Below are 8,671 nucleotides of genomic sequence, written 5' to 3' on the forward strand. Positions count from 1 at the left end.
GGTCGAGTTCCCCTTTAGGGTGTACAATTTTGATGGGTTTAGGTGTTCTTGAAGAACACAATTATGAGGGGGGGGGCAATTGATAGTGATGATGTTATTATAATTGTCTTAATATAAACCCTCTCTAATAATCTCTATTCATATACACCCAAGGGGAAACCCTATTTTTATCTACTAAGGGTAAATACATCCATCAAATATTTACCAATTAATGATATAGGGATAATTAGGTCAATGATCAATTATTAGATAAATGATAATAATGGCCATACATTATACTTAATATAAAAATATATTCTTACACATTCACCAAATATCCAATATCCAACATATGACTTCCCACATGCAAATCAAAACATGAATAATGTATAATTATCCGGGACATCCATAATCCATTCATGCTAAAATTATTCAATATGATGAGGATGGAGACGAATCAGAAGCCCTTTTACTAGAGTAGGCATGGGACCATATTCAATTTTCTCATCAGGTTTCAACACTTCCCATTTGAAATTGGTTATGATGTTGTGAAGGAACGCAAGTACTTTCATTCGGGCAAATTCTTTCCCTAAACACATCCTAGGACCCCCACCAAATGGCACATATGTGAATGGAGTTGGTCCTGCGCCTTCAAACCTTGATGGATCGAACCGTGTCACATCCTCAAAGTTAGCCATGTCCTTATGTGTTGATGCAACACTCAAGTATATCTTATAATGCATCATGAAAGCATGACAACGTCAGCTTTATTCAACATTATAGGTTTTTATTTGTATTTATTTTCATATGAAGTAAGTTTTATTTACTAAAACAAAGCTATGAAGTTTATTACCTTCCATCCTTTGGGGATAGTATAACTTGCATACTCTATATCCACCAAGGCCTCTCTAAAGGCTCCAGTGGCATGTGGATTTAGTCTCATAAGTTCAGATACTACATTCCAAGAGTATCTCATCTTTTGTATGTCATCCCAATTCAGCAATTCCCCCGCTTCTTTTGCCTTAGAAATCTCTAATTGCTCTAAAAAATGTGTCATTTGTCAACTATTCATTAAAACTTGATCCAAAAACATGTGTCAAATGAATTGATCAAAAAGCTTATGGCTAGTGAAGTATACTTGCTATATATAAAATGCATAAATATATAACTAACCTTTCAACAGCTTGTCATAAACATCAGGGTGTTCACCAAGACTCTTGATGAGCAAAGTGATAGAAACAGTAGAGGTGTCATGACCAGCAAAGAGAAGTAACAAGATGTTGTTTGCGATATCTTTCTGCCATTTTCGTCTGAAAATGTAAGAAAATGTGATAAGAGGTCTTGTGAAGATGAAACCTTTCCTTCTTCAAGTTCCATTCTTCTTGCCTTGACAATCATCATGAGTTCCGTCCTAATGGCATTTGCTGCATTATTAGCGCTATAAAAGCGCGTCCCTGGGAAATTTAGAGGCAGCTCGAGGAATCCTTTCAAAAATATGTTGAACAAGGAAGAGAGCTTTGCAATGTGGTTTGGCTCCTCAAGGCTCATAAATAAAAGACAAGCAAGTTCAAAGGCGTATAACTTCACGGTTTGGAATACGTTTACCTCTTCCTTGCCTTCATACATGTGTAAGCAATGAAACAAAAAATTACAATTTACTCACGCAGAGGTATATTTGGGTGATTTCAATTTTAAATGTAGCAAAGGTGTATAACAACTTTATGGTTCCGAGTATGTTGTAGATGATCCCAAGTATTTTGCTTGTTGGAAAAGCAAAGTGGGTACTTGTGGAAGTGGTAAAAAAAATAGGAGTTAATTGCCAAAATCGTCCCTGAGGTTTGGGTAGGTTTGCCATTTTCGTGCAAAATGATACTTTTGTACCAAATTGCCCCCAACGTTTGTAACTTTTTGCCATTTTCATCCAAGCCACTAACTTGGTTTATTTTTTCTGTAAAGTTGAGGATATTTGGATAAAACTGGCATATATAAAACCATAGGGACGATTTTGGCAATTTATTCAAACTCTTTTAAATTTCTTTTATTTAATTAATTTTGTTACATATATAATAAAAAAGAATGTACATGCAATTTTTATATGAAAAAAATAATAGCTTTGTCACATAATTTTTATAAATTTTCATCCAGCCACTAACTAAGTTAATTTTTCTATTAAGGCGAAGGATGTTTATAAACTAAAACAGAAATTCGCAATTTAGCCAAATATTAAAATAAAACTATATATTATTATAAATTTAAAGTTACTATTTATCGTTGCTCAACAACAACAATATATATATATATAGGGGACCGCTAGAATGAGAACCACCTCGAGTTGTAAGAACCGCGAGAACCACACCGTACGGGGCGAGGTGGACCAATTTTTTTTTTCAAAAACGTAGACGCATGTATTATAAACACATTCGTAAAAAAATAATTTAAAAAAAATGTCGTGCGTGTAGTTTTTTACACCACAAGTTTGTGGTTAACGAGTTCCGTAATATAAGTTGAAGATATTTGGATGAAACTGACAAATATAAACCACAGGGACGATTTTGGCAATTTACTAAAACCCTTTTTAATTTCTTTTATTTATTTATTTTTGTTACATATATAATAAAAAAGAATATACATAGAGTTTTTAGAATAAAAAAATTAATAGTTTTGTCACGTCATTTTTATAAATTTTCATTCAAATCACTAACTCAATTTATTTTTTCTGTTAAGATGAAGGATGTTTTAAATTTTATAAATTATGACATAAATTAATTTACAGCTTCTTTATATAAATCCGTTTTATAAAGAGAAAACGTCATTGGTGTGCAATACATAACAATCGAATACAACTAATACTTATTCTTAGTGGCTTGAGTAATGAAACTTTTGGTTCATAGCATTATAATTACAATTTGGTTGGTAACTTTAAGGTTTAGTAACGATACGTTGTTTGATGGGGGGGGGGGGGGCACTGGCTTATGTTTTTCCTTAGAGCGAATTTAAAAGAGTAGAAGATAAATTACAAATTTGGTACATATGATAAGATTTTTTATTTGACCTTTTTCAATAAGGTCACCAGCATTTTAGTTTTATAAAATTTAGAGGTTTATGTAGATTTTATTTTTATAAAACTGATCTATTGTTTCAGAGTTTCTATAGGCGCTGTCCTTTAAGTTTAAAAATTACACTCTATGTCCTTTATATTTGCAACCTATAATGGGCGGTGTCCTTTCTCATAAACCCATTTATCTTTTAATGTTAAAACCCCTTGTCTCTCTCAACTTGAAACATGAGGGACCTTTAATGTAAAAAAGTGAAACATTCAAAAACAAAACAAAAGCATCGTTTATCCGGCCAGCAATTTTTGCCGGATTTCGGCAACTCCGAAATAGTTGACCGACTCGAACCAAGCTTGAACTATAACCGAATCTGAACATGAATCTGACCCGAGACCCGTGACAACAACCACCCCGAACACCGTCACCGGCATCGCCGCCGTTATCATCACCATCATCTCATCGTCATCATCATTATCACCTGAAACATCACCACTGGACGGAGAGACCTCAAATTTAAAAAAAAAAAACAAAACTAAGGAAGAGAAAGGATTTCAGGGGTTTACCAGAGAAACATCAAGAAATTCGGGACTGTCGGAATTCACTGCGGTGAAACCCACCGGAGCCGCTCCTCCGTCATCGTATCACCATCATCTTCATTGCCGGCGGTCGCCGGCAAATCAACGCCAGCTCTCTCCCTCACCCCCTTCTTCTCTGTCTCTTTCACTCCCGTTCTAACTCTCTCTTGATCCAGATTGTGTGCAGGTGTGCGATGATATCAGAGAATTGGGGGCTGAGTGGCGGTTGTAAGACGAAGTGGAAGTCGGGGGTGCTTGTCGGAGAAGAAACAGACACCGAAGCGCCGGCTGTACCCGACTCCGGCCGTCGGATCTGACGGAGAGGGAGAAGAGACTGAGTTATGCGGTTGTGGATATTTCGAGTAGGCTAGGGTTTGTTTTGAAAGAAAAATGAGAGAGATAGGGGGTTTTAACATTAAAGGTCCTTCATGTTTGAAGTTGAGAGAGACAAGGGGTTTTAACATTAAAAGATAACTGGGTTTATGAGAAAGGACACCGCCCGTTATAGGTTGAAAACATAAAGGACATAGAGTGTAATTTTTAAACTTAAAGGACAGCGACTGCAGAAACCTTGAAACATAAAGGATGAAATGTGAAATTTAGCCTTAATATTTTAATATTATACTACTTTATTATTATATTTACTTTTAACATATTTTCTTTTTTTCTAACGAGATTTTTTTTCTAACTTTATTTTCTTTTGTCATTTACTTTTTATTTTTTCATAATTCTTTTTGCTGTTTTTCAAAAGATATTGTCTTAATTAATTAATTTAATATTTCTTTAATAACTTTCGTACACTAATTTTTTTAAAAAACAATTAAGTATGCTTATTTTGGGTTAAGTTCACGTACAAAGTGCCTTATCGAACAAAACGTACGAAAGGCATGAAAAAGCAAAAACAAAAAAAAAAAAAAAAAAAAAACACGGTGACATTTTCTTAATTATTTTCTCATAGGGTAATTATCAAAATTACTCTACAAGTAATCTTGTAGAGTAATTTTGATCTTGTAGGGTAATTTTGTAAAATGATCTTGTAGGGTAATTATCAAAATTACTTTATAAGTGTATCAAAATTACTCTGCAAGTTTATTAAACAACATACAATTCAAAATTACTCTACAAGATCATTTGTGGAGTAATTATGATACTCTCCAAAATTACCCTACAAGATCAAATTACCATACATGATCATTTGTAAAGTAATTATGATATTCTAGAAGATCAAATTACTCTACAAGAACATTTTACAAAATTACCCTATAAGATCAAAATTACCCTACAATATCATTTATAGGGTAATTTTGATAATTACTACGAGTAAATAATTACGAAAAATGCCACCGCGTTTTTTTTTTACCTTTTCACCCTATTCGTACGTTTTGTATGATAAGGATATTTGTATTTGATCTTTTGTCAGCTTAATTTTTCCCATGGACATTCCGATATAAGTATATTAAAATGAAGTTGTATTCAAAATAGAGTATTTATTTTGTATCGTTTTTTACTATACGATGATAAACTAAACTGATTCTGCTTGTTAGGCTTTTGAAACAACATGTTATATTTTCAAATAACGTTTGTTTAACATTATCATTTTCTGTTTCGCAGCAATGCGTGACATCAATAAAACCTAGTATACATTATTGGTGATGATTCATGAACAGTAGCTCAAGAAAAAGGGAAATGCATTGCATAGCCAGCTATTAGTCAGCTTTTTTTACATAATTACTTTTTTGGGTCAAGAAAAAGGGAAATGCATTGCATGGCAGCCAGCTATTAGTTAGCTTTTTTTTTTCTACATAACTGCTTTTTTATTTATATAAAAGAGTGAATTGCAAGTTTTGTCCTTTATCTTTATATTGATTTTCAAGCGCTATCCTTTGCCTTTAAAATTGATGACTTTTGTACTTAATGTTTAAAAATGTTGCACGTTATGTACTTTAGCGCTAACCTAGTTAATTTTTTTGTTAAGTATAGTCATGTGCAATCTTTTTAGGGACTATTGTGTAAATAACTTACATGTCGGGATTATTGTGTATAAAAATTATATCATTTAATCACACACTCTCTCTCTCTCTGTTTCCCTCCCTAGACTTTAACCGCCACCATCTACACCCCAATCACTTTGGCCACCCACAACCACCTGCAGCACAACCAACTAAACCCCTCCTCACCACAAACAGATCCTCATCTTGTACCCCTAACCTTAGTTATAAAAGTACCCTCAGATCCTCTTTCTACTACTCAAAGCACCGTCGAAGACAAAGCGTAACACCACCAACACATTACCGTCGGACAACAACGGTGGGTTATAAGGCTAGATCGGGCAGAGAATTCACCTGGTTTGTTGATTTCCATCATATATATAAGGATGTTCTGCGATTGGATTTCTATAGGCTTTCTTGAAATACTATGGAAATTTTGATAAACTGTTCGGACGTTTTCCCAGAGATAATTTGTTTGATCAAATAAGTACTAAATGTATGAAAAGTTGCTTTGCTTTATATAAGAATTTGCTGCACCTTGAAGAAATTGACAAAGGGTTATAGTGGTGGAGTTTATCAGATATGCTTTGAAGAACTTGTGATGTCAGATGCTTCTTGGGTTTTTCATATAGCGCCACGCCACCTCTGCTCCACCTGAAACTTATCTATCACTCTCCGATGTTGTATCGTCGTCGCTATCTCATGAACCAAATATTTGGGTTGTCATCCGACGAGTTTAACCGATTGGGGGTTTTGGCTTTTGTGGTTTCGATAAGAAATGTGTAACACCCCAAATTTCGTATGACATATTTTAATGTTATAATCGTAATATTTTTGACAAAAGAAATGGTAAACATAGATTTTTACCATTATTAAAGGTTATAAGTTTTAGTAAATCTAAAATTCTTATGCATGCATGAACTTTTACTAAGTTAGTATGTAGAAAAAGGGAAAAATGACATGTTATGAAAGGATGAGGGGTCAAATGAAAAAAACATATAATTAAAACACTTAAAAAAATGCCCAGTGCTTCATATGTGTGTGTGTACGATCGTGAGTAGAAGCCAGGAGACGCCAACCCCTCAAAACCCTGACATCCTAAAAATCCCTCAAATTGAAAGAGAAATCAAGGATTAATCGAATGCACGAGCCAGGAACTTTGATTATGTAAGTATTCTTGACATCAAGTAAGTTTAATTTCATGATTTAGTGATGATTAATGAAACGGGTTGTGTGTAATCCGTGACAAAATGTGTGATTTAAGATGAATGCCACATAACATGATCATAGGGAAGTTGTTCTATGCGCAATTTTGATTACATTGATAGTTTGGAGCAAAACCCACATGAAATTATAGGAAATTAGAGTTAAGAAAAATTATGGAATGAATTGTGTGATGTTGATGTTAAATTGTGTTATAGAATGTGGTTTTGATGGGTATTTTAGTATAAGTCATATGAATTAGGGTTATGATATTGATTGTGAAAGATCATATTTACCCATTGATGAAATAGGATAGATGTGCTATAATTACTTGTACTTCATGCTTTATAAATAGTATGCACGCCATGTGTTCGATGAAATGCATAAAAATGATTTAGTTGAAATTTGACATGAACTCTCGATTTAATGGTGATGTAAATAAAAATGGATGTATGTGTAATTATGTAAGCCATGATGACTAAATCAAGATACTTGTGTGAAGTAATGTTTATGAAAGCTAAAGTATGAAGTTATGACGTATAGGCACGAAGAAAGAAGAAGGCGCAAGTCACTCGAAGTCACAAGCATCTCAAGATCACGGTAAGTTCATATGAACTTTATTTACTCTATTAGTAGATTTATGAATGATAATATTTGGTACTATGAATTAGTGTAAATTTCCATTATGGATCATGATTGATTAGATGCAAAGAGCTTATATTAAGAAATGTTCAAAGAATGACGTTGTTGTGAATATGAAATGACCCGTCTAAACGGGTTGGAATGATAAGTAGAATGATTGTTGGAATGTTTAGGAATTGACTTGTTCATAACGGGTCAAATGATGTAAGTATGTTGAAATGTATGGTAAGTAGTGATTCTTTATAAATGAGACGGAAAGTGGTATGTTGGATGTTTCCGAATGAAAGTAAACATGTTAGTAAAGTAATATGTCATGTTAATGGGCCGAATAATGATAGGTAATTAAAGGATTCGAATTGTTATGTATTACGACTAACAAATGTTTTGTTGTTAAGAATGATAGGTAAATCCCATGTTTAATTACGACGCGCTCGGACCGAACACACACACAATGTCGACTTCTATGCGCTTCCGGTTCAAGTTGCTTATTTTGAATGGGTCAAATTACCATTTTGTGTAGTAAATATTTAACTAGTAACTAGGATAATAGTAGTAGTTTTGAAGTTTTAAACTTTGTTTTGAATAGCTCGGATTTAATGTTTGATGAAATGTGTAAGGTTTTAAATATTAGTATATTTTTTAAGTGTCGTAGAATGTATTTTGATTGATTATGTTGAAAAGCAGGTAATCATCTTCTGTCTTCTTTACGAATGGGTCATGTCAAAATTTTTCTAAAATTGGTATGAAATTTATGTTATTTATTAAATGTCGAAAAATTGGGCATTTCAAGTTGGTATCAGAGCCGAGGTTTGAGAGATTCAAGTATTAGAGCAAAATGCTTGAACTCAAACCAAAAGCTCGTATGAAGGTGTGTTCGTTCCGTAGCGCTATGCAAGTAAGTAAATTATTAATTTGACTATGCTTGTAGTTAGAAGTAGAAAGGGATTTATAGGTTTTGTGCTCTTAAACCGAATTTGAAGGCGAACAAAAATGTTTAATGGGTCCGCAATTAAATTACGGACACGTAAGAAAAAGAATCGAGTAAAACGGACTAGTAGAACTAAAGATATGAAGGTTTAAAGATTTAATGTAGGAAAATTTTTGAGCTGGGTATCTGCAGCTGTAAAAGAACGAAACATACTGTCAAAAAGAGGGACTCGCGTCGCGCGACCCCTACCTGATCTTATCGTCGCGTAGCGCGACCATTGTCTCGGCCCGCGACCGCATGGAG

The 8,671-nt window shown here is 33.8% G+C and overlaps 1 pseudogene; it reads right to left on the bottom strand.

The window, feature by feature from the left end:
- Window positions 1–407: 407 nt before the first annotated feature.
- LOC110905594 lies at window positions 408–1,661 on the bottom strand (annotated as a pseudogene).
- Between the last annotated feature and the right edge of the window lie 7,010 nt (window positions 1,662–8,671).

The sequence above is a fragment of the Helianthus annuus genome, chromosome 14 (assembly GCF_002127325.2).
Source record: "Helianthus annuus cultivar XRQ/B chromosome 14, HanXRQr2.0-SUNRISE, whole genome shotgun sequence".
NCBI classification, from domain to species: domain Eukaryota; kingdom Viridiplantae; phylum Streptophyta; class Magnoliopsida; order Asterales; family Asteraceae; genus Helianthus; species Helianthus annuus.